The sequence below is a fragment of the Schistocerca piceifrons genome, chromosome 7 (genome assembly GCF_021461385.2).
Source record: "Schistocerca piceifrons isolate TAMUIC-IGC-003096 chromosome 7, iqSchPice1.1, whole genome shotgun sequence".
NCBI lineage: Eukaryota > Metazoa > Arthropoda > Insecta > Orthoptera > Acrididae > Schistocerca > Schistocerca piceifrons.
This window is the reverse complement of record NC_060144.1, coordinates 584894524-584907325: the sequence shown is the minus strand read 5'-3', so window position 1 is coordinate 584907325 and position 12802 is coordinate 584894524.

Here is a 12802-nt window from a genome sequence, read left to right as displayed (position 1 = left end):
CACTTCCCAGCAAATTAGGGACACTGTTGCTCCTGGGGTATCGGCGAGGACCATTCGCAACCGTCTCCATGAAGCTGGGTTACGGTCCCGCACACCGTTAGGCCGTCTTCCGCTCACGCCCCAACATCGTGCAGCCCGCGTCCAGTGGTGTCGCGACAGGCGTGAATGGAGGGACGAATGGAGACGTGTCGTCTTCAGCGATGAGAGTCGCTTCTGCCTTGGTGCCAATGATGGTCGTATGCGTGTTTGGCGCCGTGCAGGTGAGCGCCACAATCAGGACTGCATACGACCGAGGCACACAGGGCCAACACCCGGCATCATGGTGTGGGGAGCGATATCCTACACTGGCCGTACACCACTGGTGATCGTCGAGGGGACACTGAATAGTGCACGGTACATCCAAACCGTCATCGAACCCATCGTTCTACCATTCCTAGACCGGCAAGGGAACTTGCTGTTCCAACAGGACAATGCACGTCCGCATGTATCCCGTGCCACCCAACGTGCTCTAGAAGGTGTAAGTCAACTACCCTGGCCAGCAAGATCTCCGGATCTGTCCCCCATTGAGCATGTTTGGGACTGGATGAAGCGTCGTCTCACGCGGTCTGCACGTCCAGCACGAACGCTGGTCCAACTGAGGCGCCAGGTGGAAATGACATGGCAAGCCGTTCCACAGGACTACATCCAGCATCTCTACGATCGTCTCCATGGGAGAGTAGCAGCCTGCATTGCTGCGAAAGGTGGATATACACTGTACTAGTGCCGACATTGTGCATGCTCTGCTGCCTGTGTCTATGTGTCTGTGGTTCTGTCAGTGTGATCATGTGATGTATCTGACCCCAGGAATGTGTCAATAAAGTTTCCCCTTCCTGGGACAATGAATTCACGGTGTTCTTATTTCAATTTCCAGGAGTGTATTTTTCTCGTGTCTGCCCCTCAAAATACATTCTTCCCTGTCGTCAAAATCTCCCTCGTGGCCGGAGTCCCTCTCTGCACTGTTCGTACGGCTATTTTTAGTGCTATTGGCGAGTTCGGAATCACACGCCATGCGGTTTTCCAGATGTGCCACGCGTTCTTGTAACAGCTTTGTGCCGCCTGTTCACTTCGAACTGTCTGTTCTGAAATCTAAGAAGCGAACGCACTTCTTCGGTCTCTGCGTCCGCTACCGGTGTAGTATTGTTCTCGCATTCCATCACCTTCATCGTGCCTACGATGTCCGCTAATGCCGCAATCTTATCATGTATTTGTCTGTTGTCCTCCGCCCCAGTCTGCTTCAATTGTTCTACTTGCTGTTCGAGTGCGTGAATAGCTTGACTGTTGTCCGCTACTGTGTTGCTAACGGACGCGGGACAATGCGTTTCCGCCTCTTGGACCCTCGAGAGTACCTGCTGGTGTTCTCTTTGGCATTCTTCTCTCAGCGCTTGGAAATTCCTAAGTAGCCGTTCTTCGCTTTCTTTAGATTCGGCATCGCCCCTCCGCTTGCTCTGTTCTAAGGCTTGCAGACGATCATCGATTTGTTCAAATGTACGGCCTAATTCTTTCATAATATCACTTTTTATTTCACTTGCCAGATTGTTTATTCTTTGTGAGATATCATCGGACACTCTGCATCGACTTGTCGACTTTATTTGTCTGCTGGATTAGTTTTTCGTCTATTTGTTGGCCTAACTCGCGGATCGATTTTTCAGATTTGTGCGTCATTTGTTCGCCCAGCTCACGGATCGATTTTTCAGATTTGTCTGTCATTTGTTCGCCTAGCTCGCGGATCGATTTTTCAGATTTCTGCGTCATTTGTTCGCCTAGCTCTCGGATCGATTTTTCGGATGATTCTTTTTGTTCTCGGAACGATTTTTCTGATTTCTCTGTGTTTTCTTTATTTTGTTGCAATAAGGCTTTCATGACTTCTGCCAGATCAATTTGGTTAGTAGGAGGCAAATTTATTTCTGGCTCTGATGTGAGCCCGTTCGTCCTGTTTTGCATTTCGTCTGAAGTATTCCCCATTGCTTTTTCGGAACCGACCGACGCGTTAATATTCGAAATCAAATTATCCTCTTGGTCCATGTTGCTTAAGTTGTTGGACTGCCTACTTTTAGCTTGGTTACGTGTCTGCATTAGTTCAATTTATACCCGGTACGCAACACACTAATCACAATAACTATATCCCCCAAAAATTACGACAGTTACACGAAAGGTACCCAACTTAGTACGCACTTTTTCACACGCAAACCAAATTTTTATCTTTGATCGAAGCAGTGCAATTTACAAGCGAGAAAAAAAAAACACACACACACACATAAAAAAAAAAATATAGAAAACAAAACAAGACAAACAACACAACGCCGCTCAACAACGCCGTGAATCTTTTGAAAGTCTGCTCAGAAACAACGCAGAAGTCGTTTGAGCGCTGCAGGGAAAAAAAATTAAGATTATACAACGCTCGCAATCTAACGTTTCAGAGATTCCAGAGTCTAGCGGAATCACAGAACAGGGTCGCCATGTGTAACGTTTTTGCTTTAATTTGTTATGCAAGCGGTGCTACTAGACAATAAAATCGGTTTAAAAGCTGTGAGCTGTCTGGGGAAGTTAACCTTGCATTACTAAGCAACTGTTTCACCAGGTATCCAGTCTACCTTACCAAATTCCCAACCAGACTAACATTAATTATAATCTTTTAATAGTCATACGACACCCGGTGCTATATATATATATATATATATATATATATATATATATATATATATATATATATATATATATATATATATATAAGAGAATTTAAATAAAAAGAAATAAATCAGTTTATATTTCGAAATTTATTTTAACATTGATCATTGAAATTTCAGCATATTAAACTTGAATCATAACTAAGCTGGAGCCTTATTTAGGATTGTGAAAATGTGAGTTTGTAATCTTACGGAACACATTAAATATGGAGTCAAGATTGGGAGACTGCATACAACACTGAATTCATAAAATAACACACGAAGAACGTTGAACATATGCAAGAGGAAATTAACCACAACCAAACGATTCAATTTTCACCCAAAGAAGTTACGTTCGTAGCGCAATCCTGTCCGTCATGTAATTACCACACACTGGTATACTAAATTCATACTAACTCTCTGTGAAATCTTCCCGAAAAGAATAGCTGAGGGCTACTTTGATGATTACACCACATGCTTCACGTGGTCAACTTGGTTTTCACAAAGAGTGTAACTCCACAATAATTTTGATAATTAAAATAAATTAGATCGAAAAGCAATTTACAAAAGAAAAACCTCGAACTGGTTACTATCGTCTTACTATTAACCTGATGTGTCAAACAATTGTATAAGCACGTGGTACTGGTCTCACAAAGTACACCCCACGTGGGTTGAACATAGAGAAAAGTTGCTATATTGAAAAATATTGCCAAGACGAGACGTTATAGTCTCACGCACATTCGCATTTAAGATTGATGAACTTAGAGTCACGGATCAACACGTGGTTCCCCTTTACTCACAAAGTAGTGACAAAGCAACTACCGGAATATTACTCTGAACTTCAAACTCGAATTACACTGCGTTGCAATTTAATATAACATTAGATATTTTAGAGCTAAACCTGAAATAAAGACACGCGCATAGCCGGAGAATTTACCAGTTCAGACACTCGCCGCGGACCGACTGCCCTGGTCCCTTCCTGAGGGTGGCTCACAAATACCAATGGAAGTGACCAGAGAGGCAGCTTCCTGTACCAACATGACAAGGGACGGACAGGACCATACTAAGCATAGAAACCTCTTTGCTTTTAGAAAGCGTAGCTACCTGTTCCGACGTTGGTCCTACTGTTCTCTAGCAGACAGGCTTGTCTGCTACCATCCAGCATGCAACTACAAATTCATTTGCTCATTCATCCTCTCACACAGAAGGGAAGGGGGATGACAGTATTTTATCATATACAGTATATAAAAGAAAGCGGATGTAGGTTCTGTATGAGACTGTGTGACATGAATTACATATAAACTGTGTTTTAAAGTGTAGTAGTGTGACAGATCGTTCTTGTTTATGTGTAAAAGTAACACGTTTCACTGCTCAGTCTCCTCCCAGGTAGTCAGAAGAAACACCACAGTAAATTTACAAGAGGAATTTATGCCGTAAATGACAACAGATTTAAGAAATTAACGTGAAAGGAATCCAACAGAAACCTTTCAACGTGTTTGTTGAGGAAGTGTCTTCACGGGAAGACAGAAAATGCAAATGGAAGTCTCAATAATTTAATTTGCATTAGATGCTCATAAAGGATATTCTGTGGACTTGATGTAGTGAAAAGAGGTGTCTATGGTACAGTTTTACGTTACAATAACGGAAATAATTGCAGAAGTGCTGAAGAGAGTTGTTGTAGATCCTGTGTGTTTACAACTAAAGCATTTCACACCGGCGACGAGAGCAGGATCAAGAAAGCGAAAAGATCAGTGTCTTACCTGCATATACAGTCCATGCAGGTTCGAAGAGGAGAGAAGAGAAACCTGGAGCTAGAAGAGTATCAGTATAGAGGATTTTAAAATTGAGGACGCGGCTCCTACCGTCGCACGTTCGAATCCTGCCTCGGGCATGGATGTGTGTGATGTCCTTAAGTTAGTTTTAAGTAGTTCTAAGTTCTAGGGGATTCATGACCTCAGATGTTAACTCCCATAGTGCTCAGAGCCATTTGAACCATTTAAAATTGAGGTAAGCTTATTATATGTAGATGTAAGAAAGAAAATCTTTGAACCTCATTTTCTCTGTTTTACATTTTTTACGTTATTAAAAGCCTTTTCTCAAAAACTTTAGGCGCTAATGCTATGAAATTTTCAGGAACTGTTTGCAACGTGGAGCATTCTCTCTGGAACTAAAAAATACGAGATCGTGCAATTATATTCTGAATTTTAGATGATTGTATAGAGAAAAAAAGTAATTTTGGTATGCAAAATTAAAAACTCTGTTAACGATACACTTTGTACCATAAATAAACAATTACAGTTCAGTAATCGTATAACCTTATCAGGACACTACAATAAAACTTTCAGATTAATTGCATGTTTGCAATTTGAGTTCTGGCTTTTTATAAAAAGACAATAAAAATTAAAAAATGAAAGTTTCTGGCAAAATATTAATCCTGCATATTTTATTATATTTTTCCGTTAAAACGCAGTTCTTTTACTACACACATGTAAAATTTTAGATTTGTACATTAATAAATATGGCTGTAATGATTTTTTAAAATAAATGTTTACGTTTCCCGTTACATCGCCACTTCAGGAAAGGCAAACCTATGTGTGTAGCATTTGTAGACATAAGGAAAGCGTTTGACAATACTGACTGGACTGAACTCTTCATAATCCTGAAGGTAGCAAGGGTAAAATACAGAGAGCGAAAAGATTTCGTCAACTCGTACAGAAACTAGATAACAGTTTGAAGACTGGAAGGACTTGGTTTGAAGACTGGAAGGACTTGGAGGGTAGCAGTAGTTTAGAAGAGTGTTACACAACTATGCCCGATGTTATTCGATCTGTGCATTGAGCGAATAGTAAAGAAAGGCAAGGAGAAATTTGGAAATGGTATTAAAGTACAGGGAGAAGGAATAAAAGTTACAAGGTTTGCCCACGACATCGTAATCCTATCACAGGTCGCAAAGGAGTTCGAAGAGCAGCAGGAGGGTATAAGAAGAAGGAAGTTATAACATGAACATCAACAAAAGCAAAACAATGGTAATAGTACATATCAGTGCTGGGTCAAACAACCCGGGGCCCGTAGGAAACGCTAACAAGAGGCCCGTCGTTTGCTTTAGGCCTCAGAGTTCAGGGTATAAAACTAGACAGTACTCTGTGATACCAAAACGATATGTACATTTTTTGTGGTTATCGTCATGCAAGCATTTAAAACGTAAGTTGTTTTCGCTCCATGACTAAATGTAAAGCTATCTTACATCAATCACATTTTGAAATACAAATTGTGCAAAATAATAAACTAAATTCAGTGATTGATTTGAGGTTTTCGAGGACTATAAATTAAATTTAAGAAAACAATTTATTTAAAACCAAGTTAAATGAATAAAGATAAAGACTACATTCATTTTCATAAGGATTAGAAAAAACTACCCTTCTCCAAGTGTAGAACACGCGACCCTTAGCTTACGGGTCTAAAGGTCTAGTCAATAAGGTGCGGAGCTCCTGGGTAAACGCATGCTGTTTTTAATGGTTTGGCGTTTCACGAGAAATTATTTTTGCCACATTTCCACAAACTGGTGGCCACCAACAATAAAGCAACCTTCACTATAGGCACCCCGTATCAAAAGTACTGTAACAAAAGTAAACACACCGTTGATGGAATCAGCGACTGTAATACTAGGCTTAAAAAATAAATACGGTATCCATTAATAACTTTCTTATTGGTAATGAGTAGATCCCTTTTCAAATTAATCAGGGTATTACGACTAGTTCGGACAACGTTAGGGAATTCCCCTGTAAGTTTGCGGTGCTGTCAGGTGAAGCCACTAAGTAAAGTGTTGCCAGCGAGGTAGAATACCGACAGATTTTCTTTTTTTTTTTTTCCCCAGGCCCGGGGCCCGTAGCATTTGGTAACTCAAGCTACATGGCTAATCCGGCGCTGGAATGCACTCGAATTACATCGGGCAGTGCCGAGGGAATTAGATTAGGAAACGAGAAAGCAAAATAACCGACGACGTCAGAAATAAAACGGATTTAAATTACGGGCTGACAATAGAACGAAAAGCTTTTCTGGAAAAGAGACATTTCGCAACTTGGAAATTGTGCCTGAATATGAATGTAATATCTGAAATTGAGTTCGTAGTTCTTTGGCGTCACTGGGAAGATTGCGCTGTACACAGCCTTCATCACATACGTCAGGACAGAATATATTTGGGAACAGGAGACGTTCAGGTGTGGACTGTATATCTGCGTTCACAATGGAAACGTAGTCTAATTGCAGTGTCGATTCGGCTGCGGGTTAGGACCGAGGAAGTCCCCCCTAGATACGAAGGCTATTCGGAAAAACCAATGTGAAAATAAAAAATGTTTTATGTGAACAGTTAGCTAAACCTTCCAGCTTCTTCTGTACATACTTGCCGCGCAGACTTAGACATTTGTCGTAGGATTGTAGCGACCTTCCAAAACCGTCGTCATAGAAGGCAGCTGCCTGTGCTTTCCGCCATTTCTCTACGCTTGTCTGTAACTCTCTGCCTGTGCCAAAGTGTTGTCTTCACAGCCAGCGGTTCATGTGAGCAGAGATGAACATTAGAGGGAGCCAAGTCCGGGCTGTACGTTGGACGATCCAACACTTCCCATCGAACACGCCGCAGAAGGGTTATCATTGGCCCTGCAGAGTTCGGGCTAGAACTGTCGTGAAGGAGGTAACACATGGTAGTTACGTTATGTGGGCTGCATAGCATGAGGCGAAATCCCCCAGCCGGCCCTCATTTTTGGTGGGAGACACTGTTGTTCCAGGCACCTTTACGTGGTCACTGTGCGCTCAGAAGTGACGTGATGCGATCGATGAGCATACTGGAGATACTGCCCAACACATCTGTGCAAAGCTTCATCGGATTTCCACAAAGGTTTCCATTTCGTGCCAGATCGGACCTTACTTTCCGAATTGCCCTCGCAATTTACAATCATTTACTTACGAAATGTATTTAGACACGATTCTCATCCGTCTAAAGCCAGTGGGTCAACACGATAGAGGACTGTGTTCCCGTGCCCACTTGCCTCTCGCCAGGCTTAAAGCGCCAGCAGCTCTTAGCACTACCAGTCTTTATACGGGAAAATAGTTCTCCATGCACTGCAGCTCATTACGTATCCTCTCTGCTGGTTTGAGTGGACTCCGCAATTTAACAGCTCCAGGAGCCTCTGAGTTGAGGAGCATTATCACTGCCACGGCCTTCCTGCGAGTGAATCACAGCCACGTATCAGCTGTCCCACCGTTTCCTACATCTACATCTACATGATTACTCTGCAATTCACATTTAAGTGCTTGGCAGAGGGTTCATCGAACCACAATCATACTATCTCTCTACCATTCCACTCCCGAACAGCGCGCGGGAAAAACGAACACCTAAACCTTTCTGTTCGGGCTCTGATTTCTCTTATTTTATTTTGATGATCATTCCTACCTGTGTAGGTTGGGCTCAACAAAATATTTTCGCATTCGGAAGAGAAAGTTGGTGATTGAAATTTCGTAAATAGATCTCGCCGCGAGAAAAACTTCTTTGCTTTAATGACTTCCATCCCAATTCGCGTATCATATCTGCCACACTCCTGTCGGGTCCGTCAATAGCGGTTACCAACAAACTGCCCACTGTAACCCCCATTTCACTAGATTCCGTGTATCCCTCATCGCAAGAACGCTTAGCCTAATGGCCATGCGACCTTTCCAAAAAAAATTGTCAGATGGCTGTTAGCTCTGTGGGACTTACCGTTTGAGGTCATCAGTCACCTAGACTTAGAACTACTTAAACTTAATGACGTCACACACAGCCATGCCAGAGGCAGGATTCGAACCTGTGACCACAGCGGCCGGCATACACAAAACGCCTTCAGAAAAATTTCCTAACACTTAAATTTGTATTCGATGTTTCTGAAATGCTAGCCTTACCACTTTGTATTGTATTCCTGGGACCTTCATAATTTCGAAGGGTCTATTCTAGTCAACTTGGTCAAAAGAATTGTCTAATTCAGCGAATTCTTTAAAAGTAGGTTTATCATTCTTCAGCCTATCTTCTAAGATCAGTGATAGGGTCAGTATTCCCTCTCGTGTTCCTACATTTCTTTTGGAACCCATATTTTTCTTCTCAGAGGTCGGCTTCTACCTGTCTTGGAATTTCCAGAAATTGTTCTTGTCAGTATTTTGCAACCACGTTTGGTTAAACATATTGTTCGATAATATTCACACGTGTCGGTACCTGCCTTCGTTATAATATGAATTTTCACATTCTTCTTTATGTCTGAGGGTAGAAAAATACTTGCTGCGTCGGAAACGTTTTCAATCTGTACGTCGTGACAGAATTGTGTGGATATTACGGTTCTGAGGTCGGTGGAAAGAGAAAGGGCGTGTGATCTTCGCTTGAATCATGTATAACAAACTGTTGACGATTACTTTATTTTAAATAAACATTGCTCGTGTTATAGGTAAAACTTAAGTGGTGTACAGGAATAAATATATTATGTCGTACTTGTTCTCGGCCGTTTCATGCAACTATTTCCTTGTCTCTTTTTCAGGTAAGTGGCCTGAGACGTCATTGGGGTATGTGCTTTGTGCCGAGTGGTAAGTACTGTGATTTTCTCTTGCTGCGTGGGTAGAGAGACAGATGAGGAGCTACTAGGAGGTGACCACATCGTCTCCGACCAGTGCAGTGTTGCACTTCTTGCAGTCCCTGAAGCAGGAAAAGGTCGTCACTCTTTTCGAGAAGGCGCAGCAGCTGTCGGAGACATTCTTGTGAAGACAGTAGTGCCTCTTTTACCTGTTGTAAGGCTGTATGTAGGCAGATGGAGAAGAAAGTAGCCTACAGGTCGTGAGCGCTAACAAACCACCAGTCGGTGAGTGACCCTATACAGACTGTACTTTGACGTCATCACTGGCTGCCTGTACCCAACTGAGGAACAATTCCGCCTGTATTACTTCGTCCAGAAGTACAGCTTCCTCTTCCGTCAAAGGAAACTCCTGAACTGAAAGTTTTTCGATCCGTCTACCTCCCTACAGGAAAGCATTCCGTATCTGACGTGCGACGGCAACGTCAGATTTCTGTAATTTTCTGCTTGAAGCTGCCTTCAAAAGCAGAGGAGAACTTTTGTGTATTCCGTGACGATATAGCGAGGTATTGGGTAAATTGTGAAAGTGATCAGCTAGGCGATTTTTTTTAAAGGGAGGGACGAAGCAAAAAGGAAATTAGAGGTAAACGGTCCGTCGATGACGTGGTTATTAGAGACGACGGCGCGTAAACTACTGTTACAGAAGCGAAGGAAATTGAACTCTTCTTGAATTTTTCCCTTCCGTAAACTTACCTACATATTGTGTGTGTGTGTGTGTGTGTGTGTGTGTGTGTGTGTGAGAGAGAGAGAGAGAGAGAGAGAGAGAGAGAGAGAGAGAGAGAGAGAGAGAGAGAGACTCTTTCGCGAAATATGAAAGATTATGTGAAACATGAATTGTAAAGTAATGCCTGAAAGACGTGACATCGTTTGGCTTCCCAGTCTGCAGTCAGTCAGAAGTATGAGCACGTGTCTGGTGAGTATGTAGTATGATGATGATTCATATGTAGCCAAGCGCGAACCAAATGCAAAAGGCGCAATTCTCATAATCCTGATAGCCCGCTTTCCAATAAGAGTCAATAAAAGTGTTACTACATGATACATGTCGCGTAGTGTCCACCGCTAAATGTTCGGGGTTATACAGAAGGCGCAACGTAGGTACTCTTCCTGCTGCTTACACGTCAGATGTATGACTGTTTTTGTTATATACCAAAATTTCCGAGTCGTAGTTTTGGTACAACACAACGCTAGCTATTGTAATGATCACGACAATATCGCATTTTGAGGAAGGAACGAAAAAGAAATAAAAAAAAATGTACGTGAAGCGTGACTTTCAGATCCGCGATTTGTGCTGCGTCGGGAACGCCCGGCGGTATTTCTGGCGATTACGATCGCGCCGATAGCCGAAAAGCCAATACAAGTGACGCGAGCGTAGCGCAGTCTTCCGGCAGTGCGGCGGCTTAAGGGGCGCGAGACGGCCGCTCGGCGGCTCGGCGCTAGAGCTAGCTGGCGCCAGCGGCCGTGCAAATAGCGGCCGGCCATCCATCGCTGGCGCTTATCTGGCGCTGCGAAACATTAGCGGCCCCTCCGGCGAGTAAAAAGCGAGCCGCCTAATCTGCTGTGTACGTCACTAAGCCGGCAGGGGGTGTGCCACTCGTATTTTGGCCGCTCTCTCTCGCTGTCTCTTTCTGCTGCCGCCCCGCCCCTCTCCCCCCCCCCCCCTACCCTTTAGGAAAGCAGCGCGCTGTGCATTTAGCTCCACTCGGCCCATTCTCCTCGGGGCGGCCGGGAGCTGCGAATTTTTAAATACTCGCTGGCGCGGCGCCGCTAAAATAATAAAGCCGCCGTGACGAGACGAGTAGGCGGTAGCCGGTAGCTCCAGCGCATGGGCGCCCAGTCGCTCTTCCAGCGGCGACGCCGGGGGCCGGAAGTGGGCATTGGCCTCCATCGTCTGGCAACTGGGGCTGTACGCTGCCTGCCGAATAAAGGCGGCTTTTTTTATCTTTGTTGTTATTTGATCTCCCTCGCACCATATGATCCGTCAGCGGTACAATCTACCCGCTCTTCAGCCAAAGGATACACAAAGAGGAAAAATAATAAATTTGAAATGTGAGATATGTACTGTTGATATTACGAGGGGCGTTCAATATGTAATGCAACACCTTTTTTTCTGAAGGCAGGTTGGTTTTATGTAGGTTTACAGTACACCGTATTATTCCCCCACTCTTTTGGCGAAAAACCCCACTTTTCCAATACAGTTTCCGTCACCTTACTGCGAGCGCCAGTGTGCCCGTATGGCAGCATTCTAGCCAACGTCTCGCTGCACCAATAACGTACCCATGACCCACGTACTACTTTCCGCGGAGTGCATTCTTCATTGAGCCAACCAGATGGAAGTCGGGAAGGTGCGAAATCCGGGCTGTAGGGTGGAGAACGAAGAACAGCCCAATGAAGTTCCGTGAGCTGCTCTCGGGTGCGTAGACCCGTGCGATGCCTTGCGTTGTCATGGAGAAGGAGTAGTGCGTTTGCATTTTTGTGGCGACGAACGCGCTGAAGTGCTTTCTTCACTTTCCTGAGGGCAGCACAGTACACTTCAGAGTTGATCGTCGCACCCTGAGGCAGGACATCAAAGAGACCGACCACTCCAAAGTCCCAGAAGACCGTCGCCATGAACACACCGGCTCAGGACGCGGCTTTGGACTTTCCTTCGGAGGATAGGTGGTGTGGCGCCGCTCCGTGGATTGCCGTTTTGTTTCCGGTTCGAAACGATGAGCCGATGTTCGTCAGAAAACTGTCACGATCAGCCGCGTAACGCGCAAGCAATCCCGCACAGATGATCCTTCGTTGTTTTTTATTGTCTTCCGTTAGGCGGCAAGAAACGCCTTTGAGTACCGCAACTGGCTGACAAGTGTGTCAGCACTGCCGACAGACACGTCCAGTTGTACAGCGAGGTGTCTGGCTGTAATCCGTCGATCACCTGCAGTGAGGCTGTCCGCACGTTCCCCCACTGCAGGAGCCACAGCTGTGTTGCGGCCGGCCGGCCGGCAGGCAGGCGGGCGGGCGGTCGGACAGATTTGCGCGACCTTATTCCGATGACGACAGACGCCTCGCGCAAAGACTCGCCGTGCTTTTGTTCACTGCTAGAACTCCGTAGACTTTCTGCAAGCGCCTGTGAACATCTGCGATGCTCAGGTTTTCCGCCAAAACGACAGCTCTCAGCTTTGAACGCACCTCCGTTCCACACGACATTTTGAAGGCTACATACAGTGCTGCCATCTATCGGACCTTCATGAATGTATAGGGGCTGAAGCGAGACTATTCCACGATGTCCCGCAACAACTCCCGCAGTTTTTTATGCTGAAACTGGCCGAGAAAAAAGTGTTGCACTACGTATTGAACAACCCTTGTAAAATGTATCAAGCAAAGAAACTTGCTTTCTCTCTCAAAAAGAGCTGATGCAAACCACCCTTGCCGCATTGCCAAGAGAATCTCCACTACTTCCAATCTGACGATGTAAGCGTA